Below are 23048 nucleotides of genomic sequence, written 5' to 3'. Positions count from 1 at the left end.
CCCATTGACAGAGTACTGGTTATTAATTATCCCATTTATGCTATGTTCTGTGTGCAGGTTTGTGGGAGAGGTGTTGAGACATGGTCTCACTATGTAGCCCAAACTGGTGTTGAATTTTCAGTGCTTCAGCCTCTCTACCTTAGAAAAGGCATATGCCACCATGGAGGCATATATTTGAAAAATACACAAATTTGCACACACACACACACACACACACACACATCTAAAAGTGTTTATTCTCTGATTATCCTTATGTTAAACTCTATAATATCTATTTTCAATTATATAATTTTTGGATTATTATTCAATTAATTATATGAATATGTACTTGACATCATTTAATCCTAGTAGCAGGAAGGTGGTCAGTTAATAATATACATATCACTGCCTATAGAATCTTAATTTTTTATCCAGATGACATGATAAAAATGAAGATTTTTAACACAATTGATCTAGAGTAAAAAACAAAATTCATCCCTGTTCACAAACTTCAAGCACACACCCATTTATGGACCACAATGTCACGAAGACAACAGGCAAATATCTTATATAAAGAAACTTCTCTTCTAAATTGAACAGGTTACTCTCACTGAGAGAATTCATGTTCTTTGTCAACAAGATACAGGGTGTATAGCACAAATGACCAACAGCAAGCTCAAACTGTTACTAATGTTGGACAATTCATTGTACTATTTCTTCACCTGTTTTAATCACTTAACCTCATAATTCACAACAATTGGGGGGATAAAAATCCATTACTGATAAATTGTCCATACGGAACTTATTGAAACCTCAAACCCTAGAGAAGCATGGTGAGGTGGATTTCTGACCTCCTTTCCATTGAATGGGTATATTTTGGGACATTCTAAGTCCTAAGATGTAGAAATAGGTATATATGGGGCATCCTGGGAATAATATGAACCAAAAGTACTAGGGCTTGAATGAACAGAAGGCAGCAGCCAGGGAAATTTATGTTTACAATGCTAGAAATTAGATTCTATATGATATAAAAACTGCCTATAGGTTTATCAAGTAATTAAAATGCCAGAATGAGTTAACATGGCAGATAGCAAGAGAAAATATTTAAAACATGATGGAAAATGGTAAATAAATTCTCATATTCCTTAGGAAAAAAGGAATATATTACAGTAATTAAGACAACCAAGAGAGGTGGTTAAATTATGAACGATAAACAATTGGTGATAAATATATCCTTGAATTCCATTGCCAAATTTACATACAACCATCAATACAAACTTACTAAAAATGTTTCACTCTTCAAAGGCCATAAAATACAAAAGATATAAAATAACATTTTTGTCTTCAAATATGTAAAACTCATTTGCAGCATGTACATTAATAATAAACCAGTCATTTTTCTTATACTTACTAAATTTTGAAATGCAAAGCACCCATAAAGCAACTGCTTTGCTTCGGGATAAAAAAGAATGCAGAAAGTCATTTGCCAGTACTGTCAGCATTACAAATAAAAGAAAGTATACATGTATTATAAATTTGCAATCACACTTGACTGAAAGCAACTCGAAACATTTTTATGCTTCTCCTTCGTCACATGTCAGCCTTTCTTTCATAGGTTGGCAAGATGGGCTATAGCTGAAGTACAAAGAATACAGATAAGAACCCAGGAAATAATTCATCCTGTATAATAAATAAGATTGTTCACCATAGCCAAAACCATTTCTCCAAAACGAAGTCTCCAATAGTGCCAATCTCATCTTGGTTCTGATACAGTGACTGGCTGTAATCACCATAAAACAAAGCATTCTACAGATGCTTCCTCGCTCTGTCTCCACACATAGAAGGGAGTTTGCATCGCCTGTGCTATGGGTAAGGAGAGTGGGCAAACATAAATCACTTCTCTATTTTAAAATAATGGAATTTGTGGTCTATAAATCATAATATCCACGCAGTGGAGCCACAACACAGGCAAGATGTGAATAAGTACATCAAAAGCAAGAGATCACAATGTTCTTAAGAGATGCTCAAATCATGTCATTGTCACCGGGTTCTGTGTGCAGATAGCAAACTAACCTCAGTCTTCATAGCCAAATACATGTCCATTAAACATGGGAGGAGGCTATGAAGAATGTTAAAGAAGTCTTATATTTCTCTCTCTCTCTCTCTCTCTCTCTCTCTCTCTCTATCTCTATCTCTATCTCTATCTCTATCTCTGTGGGTGGATGGGTGGGTGGTATATGTGTGTATTGATGCCATGCCAAGGCTCAAGCAGTCCCTGCTTTGCATCACATCAAACAATGTCTGCCATCCATACAGATTGAGTCCCAATCTAAAACATGGGTTTATTGTTTCTAAGAAATAGATAAATATACTGAATTCAGAAGCTTTATTACAAGAAACTTCCTAATATTTATAAATGTTAATTCAGAAAATTGGCAGTTGATGTGCTTGGAATAAATATAATGACTGAATAACAATATTCCCTTCAATTATAACTAAAATATAAACCATAATGCACTTTTTTTTGGTTCTTTTTTTTTTCGGAGCTGGGGACCGAACCCAGGGCCTTGCGCTTCCTAGGCAAGCGCTCTACCACTGAGCTAAATCCCCAACCCCCATAATGCACTTTTAAATCACAACTAATAGAAGAAGTTAATAGTACTAATGAAGCCAGGAATACACAATCACCCCATGTTACATATCATGTTTGTACATACATTCCAGCCAACTGTACAATATCTACACAATTACTGTGGTGTCTGGAATCCTAATCATCAAGGACCTTATATGACCTTAACATGCTATGAAAATAAAATACTTTTTAAGAGGTATTTTTAAAGTAGAAGACATGCTATATTCAGAGCCAGATCTTCCCACGAGTTTACTGAATGTAGTTAAGACAACAGAAAGTTAAAAAACTGAAACAGAAGTTCTCTGCTCAGCGGTTATGAGCACCTGCAGCTGGTGCAAAGGATGCACAGTAAGTCTCACAAGCATCTGTAAATCTACTTCCAGAGCCCTCTGCTGGGCGTAAGTGGTACTACACACATTTCTTACACATAGATGAGGACATTAACCAGACACATCAAATGAAAATACATCTTTTAAATAAAATATAGTCATGGTGCAAAATATATCATAAACACATATTATCAAAGCATGTTATCCTCCATTTCCATTATACTATGGTGACATCTTAAGGTAATATATTATCACATCTCAGCAAGCAGAAACCAGGAACCAAGAATTTCAAACATGGACGTGAAACATCACTACGACCATTTTCTTACAAAAGTCCCCAGGAGCCTCACTCAAAACTTACTCATGCTTAATGTAAACGCTGTTGGAACAGCCTATATATTTGATTTTCTAGTTTGAAAAAAGTAAGGATCAGCCAACAGAAAAGGCTGGTTCACAGAAGCAAGGAATCTTGTTTAACAATTTGACAAGCAAGAGAAAACACACAAGGGTGACCAGTGGAGGCACCAGTGCCCTACATACTCACAAGGAGATCTTGTTACACATTCCAGTGTGAGAGTACCACAAAACTGGGTGACAGAATAGGGTACACTACTTAATATTTCAATAAATGCATAAGACATCAAAATATAACATTCTCATGTATGTCACAAAGACAGGTGCAGGGTTCATGTACCTCTATGGTTTACAGTATGTGTCATGGTCACTCTACAGGTAAATGGATACGTGTGTGCATATGCATGCAGATGACAAGGGTCAATATCAAGTATCTAAGTTGCTCTCTGTGTGGTTTGTTGAGACATCATTAGTAACTAACTGAAAACAGAGCTTATCCATTGGCCAGAGCACCTGGTCAAACCCAGGAACCCTGATATTCCTGACTCCTCAATTCCACAGCTATAAGTGTTTGTTGCCCCAATTTCAGCTTTTTACATTGGCCTGGGAATCCAAACTTAGACCCTTACCCACAATCTTTACTGTGCTATGCCCAAAGCACAAGCACTAAAGTCTTATGAACATTCTATAGGATGCTTTCAATGTCTCTGTAACACGCACGCACACGCACACGCACACGCACACACACACACAATGTACTATCAAATATAATTATACAAACAACAAAAATAAAACAAAAATTGCGTCTGGAAGAGATTTCCACATGTCTGCATCCACCCAGGTGGCGAGGGGTAGGACGCAGACTCAAACTCATCAGCTTCATTAAAGTTCTCATGGAGGCCCATTTTTTATCTTGAATTACCAGGGGGCAAATTCTAGGGCATACTGAGATAGTTCTGTGGGTGAAGGTGCTTATGGAGCAAGCTTGGCAATATGAGACCAATACCCAGTGGACATGACAATGCAAAAGGAAACCAAATCCACAAGGATCTCCTCTGGCTTCCTCACATGTGCCTTGGCATACTCACACACACCCAAACCCTGCAAAATTCACACATACATACAATAATAAAAAATAAAAGTGTTTAAAAAGAAGTGAGATACATCCGGGCCTGGTGGAATAGTCCTAAGTTCTCAGCTACATAGGAAGGCACGTTCTCGTTGGAGATTCTATGCTAAGGCCACAGTATGAGTGCAAGATTAGTCTGAGCAACTCACTGAGATCCTGCCCCAAGATGAAAGATAAAAATAGGGGTATGGAACTGGCTAAGGGATTGAAATATACCTTTGTTTCAATCCCTTGAGCTGAAAAAAAATTACATTTTTTTTTGGTTATTTACCTGTCTATTCAGGAAATATAGTAATCCTTTACTTACCACTTTACAAAGGTAAATTGTTATTTAAAGCCACATCCTATTCACCATCACTTACATTAAAGAATGCTGGACGTTTGTATTGTAGCCTCTACTAGGACTTAGATGTGTGACTTATGCTGCTATTATTTCTCTCTATATATATCACCCGTCTATTATTACAGCAAAGAGAAAAAAATCCAGACTTCTGAGTTAACTCACAAGACTGCAGAATCTAGAATGGCTAGCTAGCTAATAGACGATCACCTGTCAATGTGTCACATGACAGAATGCTTACATTTACATTGCAGAGTTGAAGAGTCATCATCACATAGATGACAATATAAATTTATAGAACACCAAAGTATGGCGGTGTACCTAGAATCAACTCTGAAAGAGCACGGCCTCTCAGAAAGTCATATGTTTTTGTTTGATTTCCTCCTTCAAACTGGACCTATCCTATTATAAGAACATGTGCAGTGCCTGCCCTTTATGGAAATGTCTGTGACAAACTTGAAAGGCGGATGTGAACATGGGCTATTTCTACCAACACCACTGTGTAGGGGCACAGAATTTCTGGTATACAGGAGGAACCTGTCAGCTACAAAAGGAAGTTCGTAGAGGAAACAAAGAAAATCACATACACTGAAATAATTTTTAAAGGATATCTTTTTTAGTTCGTGGGTACATACAGGGCCAGAACAGAGCATATTGTATTTTCTGGAATTGCAGTTAGTAATGAGATAGATGTCAGGTGACATGTGGATCCTGGGAACTGAACCTGGGTCCTTCAGAAGAACTGGAAGTGCTCATAAACACAGGGCCATCTCCCCAGCCTATAAGCACTATTTAAATCCTCAGTCCACGTTCCTCACTATGATTATTAGAATAAATTAGGGGCATTTTAAAAAGAGTCTTCAAGATCATTGTATTGTGGTGTTCTTGATTCTGAGGTCCTTCCTCTCATCTTCTTGTGAAGCAAATTCCCTCCCTCAAACCCATTCCACCTTTTGTTTTATGAATTTAGAGGAGAACAGGCATTGTAAAGTATATGACCTGTAGCAGACCTTGCTTAAACACAGCAAATAATTTCTATTTCCAACCCACAAACAATATGATTAAGTGTAACCCAGAAAAACAAAATCAAATCTTGTCTAAAAATGGAACAACCCCACAGTCATTCTTGCTTTAGGAGTATTAGAGATGAAATATCTATCACAAATATTTTTAACCAATCTGTTTTACTCACACTATTTCCCAGAAATGGCATAAACCATAACTAATATCCTAGGAACATAAATTCTTAGCTTAACTGTATTGGCGTCACCTGGCATGTTCTGGGAGCAGTAGCTGGGGAGGAGAGATACGTAAAAGTGATGATCAGTGATCATCAACAAAGCAGGCTACTTTAATTTTAGTATAATTTATTCATGATGCTATTTGTACTTTGAATGGAATACTACACACACATCATTTCATCGTTTCCATAAACGCCTTTTATCTGCAGGAACTACCTCATTAATGTAAACTGGTTACATTCATTATTTTTTAGTTATTCAAGTTTTTAGTTCATTTTGTTGCTGAAGGTAACAGGCTGCTGTTCTAGTTTGAATATTTTTAATTTTAATCGTTTTGTTTTTGAAATGAAAATACAATTATTCATTTCGCCTTCCTTTTCCTCCCTCCAACCCTTCCCAGGTAATGTACTTGCTTTCTCTCAAATTTATCATCTTTTGAAACTTTGATGAACTTTACGAAAATCTATTTTCTATTATTATATAGATGACAGGACTATGTCTTCCTGAGGGTCGTTAGTTCTGTCACAATCAAGCAGCCATCACACAGGATCAATGGTCCCAAAGAACTCGCATCGTGCTCGATGCTTGTGAAATATGGAATTTTACAAAGTAGTGGGCAGGGCGGCCAACTTCTCCTGGATTCCATAGAGTTGTGTTTGTGTTAAGATTGAACATATTGCATCCTGGGATCACCAGAATCATGGGAAAGTCAGGAGGGCTGCTCACATGCAGCAGCACGCAGGTAAGTCTGAGGCCAGGTGACGCTGAAAGAGGCTATACATTGTAGAGTGATGTTTAAAGTGGACACTGGGCAAACTGTACTAATCACAGCAGGGAAGGACAGTCAGAGAAAGGCAGCCAGACAAGCAATGTAAACAAAGGTACAGAGGTTTACATGACAGGTTCTTGACTGGATGAAGACAAGCTGAGGTGGTAAAACTGGGAGGATAAGGAAAAAGGCAGGTGAGTTCCCTCAGAAACGGGAGTATGTCCTAACTGGAGCCAGCACTCACCTCAGAAGAAAGGACCCTGCTTGTGGCTGTGGTTTAAGCATACCTCTGACATTGTTCTTTGCAGAGACATAAGCCTTGAGAAATATGAGCGCTCTGGGTTTATGATGTAGTGGCACACAAATCCGTGTCTGGGTAGGGAGGATGCCAAATGGTTCTTGGCTGGAACTATGATTTATTACAATGGAGTGGAACGGCTGTGAAATCCACAACAAAAATAACACATCAAAAGAGTTCAGGAAGGGGGGAAAATGCCACACAAAAACAAACACAAATGTTCCTATCCTTATCTAGAATTCTTTGTTCTTTTTTTCTTCATTGATCTCCTAAATCAGTACTGACTCCAAATTTAAATAAAAAAATAAAAAAATAAAACCACCCAGCTCAAACCAGCTTAAGTCAAAGGCAGTTTATGAATTAAAAGTTGCATAACCACCAGAGCTTCTCACTTTAGCCCTTTTGGAGTGGTGAACTAAAACAAAGCAAGAAAGGGTTTGCCCCTGCCAGCCCAGGACAAGCTGATGTTGTCTTCTTTTTGAATGATATATGGTGATAAACCAGAAGAAAAAGGCTCTCTTTCCAGGGAACTCTGCTCTCCTATCTCTAAGGATCGGCTCAGGAGCTGGTGTGAAATCCTGCTGGAAGGTGTGAAAGCCAGCAAGGATCTGCCTGGTCCACAGTGACCCTTCCTAGGCAGTTTCCTTTCTTTTCTGGAACAATCCAGTATAGAAAGGTAGAGTCTGTGTTCTTCTGGCTTGGCCTTGAGCATAAGATTTATCTTTATTTATGTGTCTGAGTTTTTGTGTTGCGGGTGTGTGCATGAGTATGAAGGTGCCTGTTGAGGCCAGATGAAAGAATTCCCCTAAACCTGCAGTTACAGGGGGCTATGAGCTGGAAAGTGGGTGCTGAGAAGCCAACGCTGGTCCTCTGCAGTGACAGCGAGAACTCTTTTTTTTAATGTATATTTTTTTATTGGACATTTTTAACTTACACTTCAAATGTTATTCCCTTTCCCAGTTTCCCAGCCATAAGCCGCCTCTCCCATTCCCCTCCCCTTCCCCCTTCCCAACCACATCCCCTTTCTGCCTCTCCAACTCTTAATCACTGAGTGCCTCTCCAGCCCAAAAGTTTCAGCTTCTAAAAGAGAAATAGGTGCGCTTATCCTCACATGCTAATAGCAAGATAACAATAAAACCTAAGATTAAATGGGAAATGGGGATGCATGTTCATAAGGGAAGGAACAACTCTCTTTCCCACAACTGCAGTGGGAAATGAGGAATGGGTTGCTAATCTTGCTGGAACTCACTGGAAGCCTGTGACAATGACAGGGGAATTAGCCCTGAAATCCACTTCCCTTCCTCCTGAGGCATTCAACAAGACTCTTTCAGTTTCCTTTAAAGCAAAGGGATCCAGTTCCATCCAGTGAGCATGTGGACATACATCATCATAATCACTGTCAGGCTTGGCCTATAGAAATATCTAGAGACTTCTCTGGAAAATTTCTATGCCCACGCACTGCAACTTCGTTGAAAGATCAGAAGTCTTTGGACTTACAGGAGGACAAATTGTATGCGACCCAATTCCACAAAGGCCTCCAAAGAGCACCAGTCAATCAGGAACTACGCAGAGAATACCGCTCTGTCTGAGATGATTTGTAATTACTATGATGCCACTTTCTATTCGGATCATCATGGTATGAAGGACCTGTGGAACGTGGCTTTTTGGACATTTGACAATATGACACTGTGCCTAAGTTTCTTTATTCCTTCAGCTCCATTAAAACACATTGATAACTTGAAAAAATTGTGCACATCCAAGTTGGGCATTTAGCTCAATGGCAGAATAATTGTCTAGAATGCACAAGAGGGCAGGCCAGAAATCTCAGTGGATAATGGTGCTTGCTGTCAAGTCTGATAACCCCAGGACACATAAGGTGGAAAAACAAAACTGACTTCCACATCTTGTACTCTGACCTCCCATAGGTTACATTCCCTTACACATGCACATACATAAAATAAAAAAGAAAGAAACCTAGAGTACAAAAGGCTCTGTGCTTAATTGCTGCACCAAGCACCTTCCCTTACATATCTATGACATGGAAATGAGAGAAGGGGAAGGAAAGGGTTATATATTTAAAGAGGGCAGTTTTCCTAGAATGTCGGATAGAAATTCAAGAGGAAATGAATACAAGCGAGTTGGGATGAGATAACATAGGTAGGATCATCACTAACTGTGAAAATCCACACATGATTACAACAGGGGAAAACAGTGACTGTAGATTATCCTTTGGGGAGAACTGCCTGGGAACCTCGCTGTTGATCACCCAACTTCCGGATACTACCTCTTTGTAAAGGAAAATCACACAAGTTGTGTAAGGCAAAGTCTCTCCTTCAGAATGGCTGGGTTAAAATGACAGGAGAGCAATCTGAAAGAAAACTGAGAAGACATTAAGGTTGTGGGAAAAGTCCCCTGGATCACACCCAAAGTGACATAAAGGTCAACTTTGCAAAACTGAGAAAATGGGATGGGGGTCCTCTCCCTAACAGGTGGAATGATACAAACAGAAACAAAGCAGCCATTCTGACCACAGTGATGGTAAGGAAGGCTAGTATATCCATGAATCTAACAGAAAAGGGATTTGCTGAGAAACTAAGAGGAACACAGCTCCTACATACCTCTGTGCTGAGAATAGTTAGCTTCTACAATGGCAGCTTAGGTAAAAGTCATTTGGGGTAACAGGCACTAATGATTTACTTAAAGTAAAAGGACATTGCAGTGAAAGGGAGGAAATCTTAACTCTGTTCTCTGGGTCCCAGGTAAATCTATATATCAAACTCTACTCAGTGTGTACGCTGTGTTCTTTGTTATTCCCCCCAGGAATTCTTAATAACATGGATATGCAGGTAGGGGAAAGGGAAAGGTGACCCATATCTTAACTGAGAAAAGTGCTTCAGCCCAAACCAAAAAATACTGTAGTATCCCTGCCTAAAACAAAGTCGCACGCGCGCGCGCGCGTGTGTGTGTGTGTGTGTGTGTGTGTGTGTGTGTGTGTTTGTATAAATAATTTAAACTCAGACTATGGTTCAGATGCTGACACCATCACAGATTATTTTTTTAAAATGACTTAGTTCAATTCTGCCAGCATTTCCTCAGTTGTACAAGAGACACGAGTGTAACTACTTAGAAGGGCAAAATGCTTAGAAACATATCTGTCCCTGCCTGAGGAAAGAAGGAACTGGGGGAAGCCGGTGAAGTAACATGTATAAAATGAATAAAATTGACAGTGAAAGACTGAGAGAATGCTGGCTGCTCCACTCACCACAGCTTTCCTTACTAGAAATGTAGGTAGAGCACATCTTCCAGCCTCCTTTAAGCATGGAAGTCACACCCTCCTGGATCTGAGTTTTACCAAGTGTCCCTAAACAAAAGTGACTGGCACCACCTGCCAGCCAGGGCAATTAACACCCAGTCTCTTTCTTCTAAAAATTCCATAGGATTCAGCAGAGTTTCATGAAGGGGGTCTCTGACTCATACCTTCCAGAATTGCTGCTAAAAATCACCCATATCGGGACGTGACAGGAATTAAAAAAAATGTATTTTATGCATGAAGCAATATGCTTCCCTGACTTGTGTGTTAGAGATGTTAAACTAGGCAATCCACTCCAGTCAGGTTCTTTGATTTTCACCTCATGTTTTACACCTATTGTGGAAACTTAAAATGGAGACCATTCCAGCTTTAAAGCTAGGGAAACTCAGACTCACACAAGGCGTCTGACTGTTAGAAGCAGATTTGGAACTCGGTGAGTCTGCTATAAGGTCAAGGGCCTTCCCTCCCTGCAAAAAGAATTGCAGTGCGGACTGTGTTCTTGCTTTCTCCCTTGGTCACCTCTGATCCCTGGCATGTTTCTTCTTTAAAACTACTCATTGTCCCTCATAAGTTTGCATCCAGAACTAGGAGAACTCCTCCCATGCACTCCTTCTAAGGGCTCATCCCAGGCATTTGCCTTATGACAAGGAAACTGGCTCTGAGAAGACAGACTCTGGGTACTTCTGCAACTGGCTACTTTGTCACTGGTAATGAATGACAGACACAAACAAAAAGAGAAAGGTAACAGTAACTCCCAAGCTGGCAGTGATCCCTTAAAAGGAGTGTTGGCCCAGTGATACCAACAGATACCTGTCTCATACCTTGCTACTTTATTTCACTGTGAATTTACCATACCTCATCCTCAAATGTGCTCAAATTTTAATGATTTATTTAAATTTTCTTCTCATAGAAAATAATAAAGGAAACTTAAGACAAAGATGAAGAAAAAGAAATCACTTAAAGCACTAAATCCTGGAGTCTGAAAGACTTCCGGTGCTGTTTTATACATACAAAACAATGAAAACAAAGGACGTGTACACATCAAAGACTAGAAGCCTACCCCTGACCATCACAGGAAATGGGTTTGGTAAAAATCCTATAAAATCAAGTTCACCACAAAGTTGAATTTCACCTGATAAAAAGAGAGGTTACAGCTCACACGTATTTTTTTCTTCTGACTTTGAATATAACAAAGAAAACTAAAATGCATTGAAACCAATATCAGATAAAGTTGGAGATAGCAGAAAGCTGAATAAGTCAGGAGTATAAAGAGGGTGGTTTCCATCAACAGGCTTAGTTAATGAGGTTATGTTGATTTTGATTTTTTTTGTAAGACTTAAATTGCAAATAAAAGTTGTCCTGAGGAACTTTTGAAAGAATTTGCAGCCAAAAACTCAGGAGTTTAAAGGTTAAAAGTGCAAAGACATACTTCTGAACAAGAGGACATGTATAAAATAAAGGGATGATAAAAAAAAAAAGGAAAGAAAAATCCAACTGCATTTGACAGATTTGTTCTTCGGTCACCCTTAATCGGGTACTTCTGGAATGACTATGGAAGGAGGTTCTTAACTGCTTTCCAACTGACTTGAAAGTCTTCAAACCTGAGAAATTGCAAGTGGGTTGACAGGCAACAAATAAGAGATCTGCCTTTTGTTGCAGTTTCCAGAGGCAGCTTTAACAACAGGTGACTTCTCAGAGCTGTAGACTCTTAATTCAAAAGACCTTTCCCACCTTGCAAGCAACCTGAGTGTTCCACACTGAACCCTAATGAGACTTATCCTGACCTCTTATACCAAGACAGGCAGTTAAAGTCGGTGGAAACCAATGTTTTGTTTTGTTTTAAGAGAAGGGAGGGGGTGAATAGAATTTTATAAAGCAGCAAAACTCATGATCTTAGTGAACTAAGCTTTGGATACTCAGCAGTGTTTCTTACTGTTCACAACCCACTGGAAATTCCCAACCTGCTCTGAATGAAATCTAGACGAAGGCACCAAGAACAGATTTAGAGAAATCTGAGTTGGCTCTTGACCCAGCAAGGCGTGTCTGTAGTCTGATGTGATGCTCTTTTTCAACCCCCTGAATTGAGACTGATAAAGCCTGCTCTCCAGCAAGGCTTGAAACATTACTGTAAGGAACTCCCACCCCACCCCCAAGCTACAGTTGCTAGGGCACCTACTGTGCTAAGGAACAAGAACTATACATCTCGACATGCAAAAGCATAAAAGCGCATTCCAAATTATTCTATGTAGTTGTCCAAACAAATCAGTCCTGTTGTGTTTGTTCCTTGAAACACCCAGCTCCCATCACCGTAAATCACTGGAAAAGCCCACACAATTAAAAGGCACCTTTATTTTGAAAAAAACATGGCTTGTCCCCCTATTGGTTCCTGTAGGAAACTAGGAAAAGTTCAGCGAGTGGGGCTCACAGTACCTGCCTTACAAACAATCCTTTTAATGTGTCCCCAAGATCTAGCCTGCTATCCTTCCTGCACTCCACACACTCCAGGGATTATCAGTTACACTGATTTACCTGGTCACAGCCTCTGCAAATCTTTGCCTCAGAGCATAATGCCTGGGGCTCACAACCTATCACCTTATTTCCCAATGCTCTAGGCAGCCTCCTTGCAACACAGCGCGGTGCCACAAAATGCATTCACGCATCAGGTTCTGCTTGGTTAAAGAGACTGAGGAGCCTACCTACGTCTACCTGGCCTACGCCTTTCAGTTTTAGTGAAATATATACAGTAGAGAACGGTAAAGAGCAGAAATGAAGCAATAATTATTTTGAGAGCTAAAGGGTTAAAGGTTGGCACCTGCGGGACGCCTGATACCCGTCTCTCTGCCGCTTGTGCAGAGGACGTGGTGCAGTTGCCTTTGCCTTCCCCAAAGAAACTGAATGTCCTCCCCTCCCCATAAGTTATTGGAAAAACATGCTGCCCCTACAATCTGCTAAGACCAACACTGGAAAAATCTCGTGCCCTCCACAACACCAGAGACCTGGTCGGTGTTGTTAAGCGCGGAGCAATCACTCACCGTGCTTTGCAAGGAACCCTACACAGTGTGGGCGCTCCAAAAATGAGCGTTTCAAAAGCGATCTCTCAATGCTGTGTCCCAGTCTCCCGAGCCCTGATGTCCAAGTCCCTTCAAATTTCAGCCCAACTTCACCTGCCCATACTACGGATTGCTCCTGGATAGATACCCCGGCACGGCACCCTCCCACAGCATTTAAAGAAAGAAAAAAAAAAGCTCGAAGGCGCCCACGGAGCGAAGGCGCACAGAGAGGGCAACAACGTGACCCAGCTGAAGACGCTGATTTTAAGGGTTCTGGGTGCATTTTCTGCTATAGGCTCTTCGTTTGGTGGCCGTAACGCAGAGCAACAAACTTCTTTTCACAGTAATAAAGGAGAACACGGGTCACCAGGAGGTAACAGTGGCGTCCGGGGGATGGGGTGCTGCTACGCCAGGTAGAGTTTTCTCAGCTCCTCACAGCCTCCCGGTCAGCCCCGCAGGAGCGACAACCCTGGGTACAGATCTGTCCATCCTCAGTCCTTAAGGACCAAGCTCTTTTATCCCAAGCCACAAACCAGGGTGCCTGGGAGAGAGCGCTCTGGAGTCGGGATGGACTTACCCAAGACGCCCGGCACAGCGCTTAGGAGAACTGGGCTTGCAACACAGCCAGCGTCCGAAGGTCCCAGCGGAGTGGCAAAAGCTCCCTACTTGCGACCAATCCTGGTTATGAACCTAGTGCTCTGTGGCTGCCGCGCGCTCTTCTCCCTCCCCGCGCTTGTGGCAGCTCTCAAAACCCGGCGCACCGGAGTTCAGGCTGCAGCGGTTCCTTTGCTGCCACCAGCGGAAGACTCACAGGGAGGGGGGCGCCGAGACAAGGGGAGGGCGGGGGCGGGGGCGCGCTCAGTGGAGCTGGGCATGCTCAGTGAGTCACCAGAGGCAGTGCACCCTTAGGCGTAGCACCTGCACCGCCCTGCCCTGGGGAGGCGACCCCGAGTACCCACGCGGGACACTGGTAAAGGGGGCATTGTCGGACATGACTAGCTCTGTCTGGTTCTTGGAGAGGGACGTAAAGGGTGTGTTTGTGCCGGGGTTCAAAGAGAGGATGGCATCTTCCTTGCCACCTGAATATTGGGGAACCAGTAGGTGCGACCTGCCTTTGGCTTCTTGTACACTCGGAATCTTAAAGGTGGCCAGGGATACCACGTCTGGACTAAGAATCGCTGCGCATGGGTTTGGGATAAGCGGTAGTAAAAGACTTGGGATATGGACCGAGAAGGCTTTAGGGTCGGACTTACTTGCTAGTTCTTAGGCCAAGGGCATCCGCCAGACAGTGAAATGAACCGGACCTGGTGTCTTTACCGGTACAACATATTGTCAAGCTGAATGAGTCTGGAAAGGGATAAGGGGAAGGAGGAAACACTTGCGATAAAATAGGGACAAGGATCAATATGTGCAGTATGGGGGCATACTAAAAGCGTCGTTATTCAAAAGCAGGTGCAACGGTTTAATGGTAGTCCTGTGGTCATTACACAGGACTCTACAATTCTTTGCAGAAATGGCTCCCTTCCCTTCGCTCCAACTCTAAATTTCGAGGTAGCCATCGAGACTGGGTAGGAAGTCTGAGCCCCCTTGATCCCTGCGCAAAGGGAGTCTCCAGGCAGAGGAGAGGCAACCCAGTGGAGCTCATTGGAAACCATTTCCAGCAACCCCAAGAGAGACTGAATTTTCTCTCCCTGGATAGAAAAAAGCCCCCCGGGGATTTTACAGAACCCCAGCTTCCTGTGCCTGTCTCAGCAGTTTGGAGCTACATAAACAACTTCTGACCATTTACACAATCATACAAACCTACCCTGACATCTCCATTATGTGGGAAAGATGTTAACTGGGAAACTATTTTTAAACTACTGCAGTAAGCAATCACCCCACTCCTCTAAACACATGCGGCAGCCTTCTTAGTTGGTACAAGTGATTTTGGTTTTGATTTAGTCTCACGTTTGGTTGTTATTGTTTTTTACTTTTAACATAATTAATTCTTGAAAAATGAGCAGATCTTAATGAAGGGATAGATATCGTAAGTGTTTCTCAGTTTCTGAAGTTACTGTTGGAAAAAAGAGCCCCTGACCTCATTTTCTTAGTTCTCAAATTGGGAGACAGAATAAGTCCCTCCCCTTCGCACATGGGAAGGAATTTTTCCAGAAAAGAAAACTTGGTAGTATATTTTCCCTGGTAAATTACTAAAGATGAATGGTTTCTAGTAAGTTGAATTCATCTGCCTGATCTACATGATTCTGATTATTTTTTGCTGCATTGATAACATATATGTGTGTGTGTGTGTATGTGTGTGTATGTATTTCTCTTTTTGTATTTTTTTAAATTAACTTTTTCTGCTAGCATACAAAAGAAGTGGATTAATTAATACATTTCCATATATATGTGTGTGTATATGTATACATATATATATAACATATATTGAGTATGAGTATTTTGTCTTGTATATGTCCTCTCACTACATTCCTGAATCCCACCCAAACAGCCATAGTCTATTTTTAACCAAGAGTCACTGGAACACGCACGCACACATGCACATGCGTGCGCGCACACACACAAACACACACTCACACATTCATATATATATTCTTATTATATGTTATATATTATTTTCAGTAAAAGTTGATAACAAATATGGCCTGGCTTAGGAGAAAACATTCTTTTGTGTACACACACACTCAGCATAGTCTGAGAAAACGTGGTATTATGGCATTTTAAACTCAATATACAATTAGCAACAGTTAAAAAGAGGGGAGAGAGACTGACAAGATGTTCCTCCAGTAGGATGAAAATTGCAATAATTTTCAAACTGTTGTGAACACTACGAGAAAACTCCGTCAACTATGTTTCTGAATTTCAGTTCTAAATGTTTCATTTGCTCTCACCTTTAATTTGTTTTTCATGACTACTGTACGGGAGACCTTGTAATGTAGCAAAGGAAAGAAAGCTCACTATGACCATGACTTAGAATCTGCTCAAGAGATGACCATCTAGTAAGGAACCCAATGTATATCTGGAGAGACAGATCTGGGTCGGATTGCTGGGATGTCAGTTAACTGATAAGCTGGGGGCTGGGGATCGTTCTTTCAATCAGCCTGCATCTAGCTTAAAATAAAAGCAATAATCCAGTCCCGATTTTCTATCCTGCAGGGAAGAAGCAAGGCCACCTCTGCCAAGAAAGCCAGCTTCTCACTGAAGCTCTCCTGATTGGGGAGTGTTCCTCAGAGAATCAACCTCTGCCAGGAGATGGAAGTGGCTTATTTGGAAGAAAACATCCTCACACGTGTGTGTCCCTGTATATCCGGGACCCCCAGCTAAGTGTTAGTTCCGTGCTCAGAGAACCTGTGATTGGGATTCTCTGGGGGGAAATGTTCCAAACGAATCAATTAACACCACCAGCAGAGAGTTCAATACCACTGTACTGAGACCCAGCTTTGTATCAGTGCATGAATGAATTACTAGTGCTCATGTCATTTGCAAATAGTCATCATTATAGCACAGTGGAAAATACCCATTTAGTCTGAGTAGCACCTTAGCAGCACATTCCAATAACCCTCATGGACCCTCCAAAGTATTTGCACATATATGTGCAGATTAAGCTTCAGATAGTTTAATATGGGACTGTCTATTTGGACACAAGGTCACCCCTTACACTCATTAAACCAATCTGAATGAGGTCTGATAACTCTTAAGGGAAATCAGCACTTGAAATGCTTTCGACTTTTTGGAGACACGGACGGAATATATCAGCAGGTTTCACTCAGCATGAGACAGCTCTGAAAACTCCAGAAAGGACATGTCCCTGTGCTGTCCCACCCCACCCTCAGAGTCGTTCTTCACACATCCAGGGTTTATGGTGGGTGTGAATTTAATGTGAGGGGTGGAAGGGGGGGAGAGGAGTACTTTACAGAAAAAGCGTGTTTCTTCTAACCAAATCTGATCTGAGTCAATTTTTCTGCTGAGTCCTCCTACCCAGTGGGAATTTTTAAAAAAAAATCCTAAACAGCACTTTTTTGTGTTCTAAATGACATGAATAAAATGATCCAGGGCTGAAAAGATAACTCAGTGTGTAGTTGTGCTTGCTTTTCATGAAACCAAGGGGGAACTTAGTTCAATTTCTGCAAACACAGAAAGAAAAAAATCCTAGGCTTGGCCATGCGTCTGAAACCCTACCCTTTTGCAGGCATCTATCTGTTATAGGCAGTTATAGTTATAGTTATAGTTATAGTTATAGTTATAGTTATAGTTATAGTTATAGGCAGATATCTGGGACTTGATGGCCAGCCGTCCTGAGCTAAGTGAGATACTGTGTCCCAAAGTGTATGACAGAGGGTAGTGGAGGAAGAACTCCTGAAATCTTTGACGTGTACACTCACCGGCACATGTTCCTGTCCACAAACACCCAGACACCCAGACACACACACACACACACACACACACACACACACACACACACACACATACACACACACACACTGGAAAATAGGTTGAAGGAGCTGTGGGGACAACTCAGATGAAACAAAACAGCTGGTTTTTATACTTAATTTGATTTGCTAAAGCCTTAATAATCTTCATGTAAGAAGTAACACTTGTACCTCTCCCTGGTTTTGAAGAATAACCTTAAGTTTATAACAAATGAATAAAATAATGTTTGCCTGTAGAATTGTGTCAGGATGGCTTTATATTCCATTGTTAAGATACAGCAAGGAGAACTTGGAACACTAGGAATAGCCTTCTCAGCTCACTCCTATTTCACTGACGTGGGTGACTCTTGAGCTGCAGTCTAAGGACGTGGGAATAATAATGGCTTCATAGTGAGATAATGGTAATTAGCACACAAAAATTCAGTTAATTACCATGAAGGTTATGACACAGACTAACAGACAGAGTCAAAGTAAACTCCAAGCTTTCCACCCCCAGTCAAGACTCTAAAAGGGCCTGTGAAGCTCCCGTTGAATTTAGACATAAAGCACAATTGAAATCAGTCACCTGTTCGCCCTCCATCCTTATTTGTAGACCTAATTTCTTGGTATGAAATTCAAAAGCAGTGGGTCTAAGAGGAGTGTATATTTTGATAAAGTGCGTATAGTTGATTTTCATTGTTCCCTGTGATTATATCCCATAAAGTTGCTGTACATAATAAAGTGTTCCCAGTAAAAATAGAGAGGTAAGTCCCAGAGTCACTCTGTTAAAAGGATCTTTATTAAGCGATGAGCACATAATCCTATTTTCTGGAAGCTTCTGGTAGATGCTCTGTTTTAGTATTTGTTATTGTTTCCTAAACACTGAACTCGCTTCTCAGTGCAGTAGCCTTTGCCTAGCAGAACTTGTTATCCGAAGTTTGTATTTCTCTGTAAAGCACAGCAGCCTTTTTAGAAACACCAGGAAACACGGTATGTATAGGGTCATTTTGAACAGCAAAATTGCCAGAGAACATTCTAAAATACCTAGCAGTGCCAGAAATGAAATTTCCAGGCACTGTAGGCTGAAGCGAGAAGGCAGGGTATCACCTTGCTTGACCTGGGCCAGGAGACTGTCTTTGGAGGCTCAAGCTATGTTCTCTGTACATTATAAGCACCCATATGCCTCCAGGTATCATCTTCAGTGGTTTAAGTATTAATCTCTGGGTTACAGAAAACTTTGAACAAGAAAGCAAATTTTGCAGTTATGGAATCTGCAAGTAATGAGGATTAACTGGATCAGGTTGCTTGGCTTTAAAGGGAGAGGCTCATGAGCTCACTTGATTTGTGTTTCAAATTACATGCAATCGAATTTATAATCATTTGAAAATATATTATTGTGAGATTAAAAAAAAACCCTTTGTACGTTCTGTAGTATGTCTTCTGCCAGTTTTCTCAATCAAATTAGGTAATGCAATTACTTTAAGTGACATCCCTTTTTGTCACACACCACAATTGCTTTGTGTTTTCTTCACAGTGAGTACATTGTGTTATTGTCGTTGAACGTTATTATCCATTCAGTTCCACACGAAGTATAGACTTTCAAGAACTAATGCAAAGTTAAAAAGAATAAAGAAAGCTTAGGGAAGTGAAAAGGGTGTCTTCCTAGGAGTAAAAATAAAAGACAAGCCCCTCGAAGAGAATTATTTCTGATGATAAGATGTTTTGCTTTATTAATAAGACTCAGAAAGCAAATTGTTTACATCTTTGTCCTTTGAGAATATTGCTTAAAATTCAGACTCGGGGGTCTCAGCGCATATTAAAATACTCATAAAATGGGCCCGTGATGTTCTATGGATTGTGATAGTCATGTCCTTATTTAATTCTTTTGTTCTTAAAGGTTGGCTAGACTTATTGATTTACTATTATTGATCTCCTGAAATGATGGATGTCACTTCCTATATTAGGTTACACAGAGACTGTGGTTTTCATTTGATAGTCTCAAGCTCTTCCTCATTCCACCAGGTACTGTCCTGTGGAAACTCCCTGGAAGCTTACCTAAGGGCCACATGGTGCACACACACAAATAAACAAGAGCCCTTATGATCACATGGATAAGCTAGGGAGATGTTTTGAGGCTGTCCGACCAAGCGCCCCATCAGAGAACATGTCAGCTAGTTCTCCAGTTTCAGTAAAGTCTTGAGATGACTGAAGCACTAGCCCATTAACATGGTTTCAGCTTCACGAAAACCTTGGTTGGAAAGACCCCTAGAACTATTGAGAAACTTGTTTAGTTCCTAGATCTACCCCAATATTATGTAGTTAAAATTTATTGTTTTCAATCCAAAGGTTGGAAGTGACTTGTTACACAGAGGTGGATAACAGATATGTGCCACAATACGGAACAGAGATTTGAGTGTTTATAAACATCTGTTTTAATGGAGATGGACCACAGATCTCTCCTTCTTAAGTCTTGATACTGACAGATGAGGAAATCTTGAAACAACCAAAAAATATATCAAATCACTCGTTTTCCAGTTTTATCGTAAAGAAATGAAAATTTGATCACAGAGTAAAATTTAATATATTTAGAAATATTTTCACTGTAGACCGCCTGATCTGATTCCACTTTCTGTGTCTGATGTATCTAAGTTTACCCATCCCTGTAGAACTGAATTTCTGTCATAAGTTTTAAAACTTGCTTCCTGTATTTATATAATATCTTGCAAATTACTCAATTATTCCCTACTGTTTGAAAATATAAACTATTTGCTTTATGTCTTGATAAACAAGTCTTTCATAAATATGCTAAGTTAAAATTTACATATGCTCTAAATTATTTCATGGAATTTATGCCTATAATACAGATATTTAGCCAACACAGCATTGTGATCTTCTCCTCCTCTTCCCCCTCCTCCTCTTCCTCCTCCTCCTCCTCCTCCTCCTTCTAAACGTTCTGCTGCACTGTTCAAGACTTACATTCATTATTTTGATTATAGTACCGCCTGAGCACTGAATTATAGACAGCAAGTTTGTACCAACAGTGAAGCTCCTTTGAAACTAACAAATATACAAATAAATGTGTGTGTGCGTGTGTGTGCCTCTCTCTCTCTCTCTCTCTCTCTCTCTCTGTGTGTGCGTGTGTGTGTGTGTGTGTGTGTGTGTGTGTGTGTGTACGCGCACATGCATGCATCTGTCTGAGGTGTCCCTGCAGTGCATCTGTGGAGGTATGAAGATAACTTGTGGAGTAGTAGTACATTCTCTCCTTCTACCATAAGTGTGGCAGGTATTGAATGAAGGTCATCAGGCTCTGCCTCTGATCATAGAGTCATCATAATGGCCCCAGATACTCCTTCTTAGTTACTAGATTCTTCAATGTAAACATCTATAATCTTCAAAAATAAACATAGGTGAAGGCTAAAAACCTCATTTGTGATATTATATAGAAGACCCAAACCTTAATTCTGTACTCATAGCAGCATACAAGTTTAAAAATAGTTAAACTGAAAGCTCAATAAAGCTTTAACTGTGTAATTATGGATTCTCGACAGCACTTTGAGTGACTGGTTTAGCAGCAGCCAAAGCAACAACACTGTTAGGGCAGGGCACAGTTCAAGTTTAGTGGGAGTCAGGTAACAAAATGTGTTCGAAGCTGCTCCACACAAAACTGAGGGGAATCATAAACTCACAGAACCATTCCCAAGAATGAAACTCATGGGTTGTAGTGGTTTGAATGAGAAATGTCCCCATAGGCTCACGTATTTGAACCCTTGGTTCCCAGGGGGCGGTGCTGCTGGTTAAGATTTAGGAGGTATGGCTTGCAAAAAAAAAAAAAAAAAAAAAAAAAGAAGTATGCTGCTTGGGAGCTGGCTTCAAGATTAAATAGCTTCCCCTTATTTCCAGTGTGCTCTCCTGCTTTGGCTTTTTTGACAATGTGAGTTCTTCAGCATCCTGCTGTTCCATAGCCACTCCTGTCTCTTACCCGAGTGTTTACTCAATGCAATGAGCTCTTATAACTCTGGAACCCTAAACCAAAATAAACTCTTCTCTATCTTGTTTTTTGGTCAGCGAGTTTTATCAAAGCAAGAGAAAAGTAAGTCATGCATGGGATCACTAGCATTTTTTACTGGGTTGAATGTGCTATTTCTAAGCAGATCTGTTTTTTCTGTCCAGCACCATAATATCAACAATGTATCCCAATATTGAGAAAGATCGTTCTCCACTACAGCAGTCCAATGGTCATCAATAATTTTAGTGATGCTGATTAATAAAGTTTGTGTCATTGATGATAAATAAAACTAATTGAATCTAGAGCATGTTTTTAAGAACAAACTTCTAAAGGCTGACTGCCCATCTCTAGAACATGTTTCTGGTAAAGGAATTGCAAACATCAAGGAATAAAAAGCACCAGGAGAGGTTTGAACCAGCAACTCAGATGCGCATCCCATGCGCATGAAGTTCAGCCATTCAACCAAGACATTCGTATCAGCTTACAATATTTTTGGATTAAGTGAAGTTCAACAAGGAGAAATTGCACATGCCTTTTTACACAATACTTACTGATTTGCTCAAACTTTACATAAATTTACCTTCTCATGATAGTCTATTTTTCTGGTCATGTTGAGGCTTGCTAGGTGTTATGTGCTGTGATATATGCCACTTCCAATTTGTAGATGAAAAGTCTTTCTCACTTCTTCTTACTACTGCAGTTTAAATTTTATATGATTAGTAGCTGTATCTATTTTTTTTTTTACATGCTAGCCAGCTGTGGGAAGGTTGCCTTCTACCACCTCAGTTCTATTGGACAGTCAACATGGACCTTTTTTTTTTTTTTGATTTTTTTTTTATTAACTTGAGTATTTCTTATATACATTTCGAGTGTTATTCCCTTTCCCGGTTTCCGGGCAAACATCCCCCTCCCCCCTCCCCTTCCTTATGGGTGTTCCCCTCCCAACCCTCCCCCCATTGCCGCCCTCCCCCCATAGACTAGTTCACTGGGGGTTCAGTCTTAGCAGGACCCAGGGCTTCCCCTTCCACTGGTGCTCTTACTAGGATATTCATTGCTACCTATGGGGTCAGAGTCCAGGGTCAGTCCATGTATAGTCTTTAGGTAGTGGCTTAGTCCCTGGAAGCTCTGGTTGCTTGGCATTGTTGTACTTTTGGGGTCTCGAGCCCCTTCAAGCTCTTCCAGTTCTTTCTAAGATTCCATCA

The 23048-nt window shown here is 40.7% G+C and overlaps 1 protein-coding gene and 1 long non-coding RNA gene across 11 annotated transcripts in view; one reads left to right on the top strand and one right to left on the bottom strand.

Annotated features, from left to right (window-relative positions):
• Cntn4 (contactin 4) overlaps positions 1 to 14257 on the bottom strand; it is a 997076-nt gene extending 982819 nt beyond the window's left edge. For 4 of the 10 annotated variants that reach the window (XM_063285416.1, XM_039106945.2, XM_063285417.1 and 1 more), the window contains exon 1: positions 14009 to 14242. The gene's annotated coding sequence lies outside the window, so the exon portion shown is untranslated. Of the gene's footprint in view, positions 1 to 13413 lie in introns of all 10 variants that reach the window. The other 6 variants (XM_063285413.1, XM_063285419.1, XM_063285414.1 and 3 more) reach the window with 6 other exon arrangements.
• A 58-nt stretch (positions 14258 to 14315) lies between these two features.
• Positions 14316 to 18601, top strand: LOC120102360 (uncharacterized). Its single transcript, XR_005503811.2, has 2 exons — positions 14316 to 14401; positions 16588 to 18601. It is a non-coding gene; the product is annotated as an uncharacterized LOC120102360 (long non-coding RNA).
• Positions 18602 to 23048: the final 4447 nt, after the last annotated feature.

Source organism: Rattus norvegicus, chromosome 4 (assembly GCF_036323735.1).
Source record: "Rattus norvegicus strain BN/NHsdMcwi chromosome 4, GRCr8, whole genome shotgun sequence".
Lineage (NCBI taxonomy): Eukaryota > Metazoa > Chordata > Mammalia > Rodentia > Muridae > Rattus > Rattus norvegicus.
This window is presented reverse-complemented; position numbering and strand designations above follow the sequence as displayed.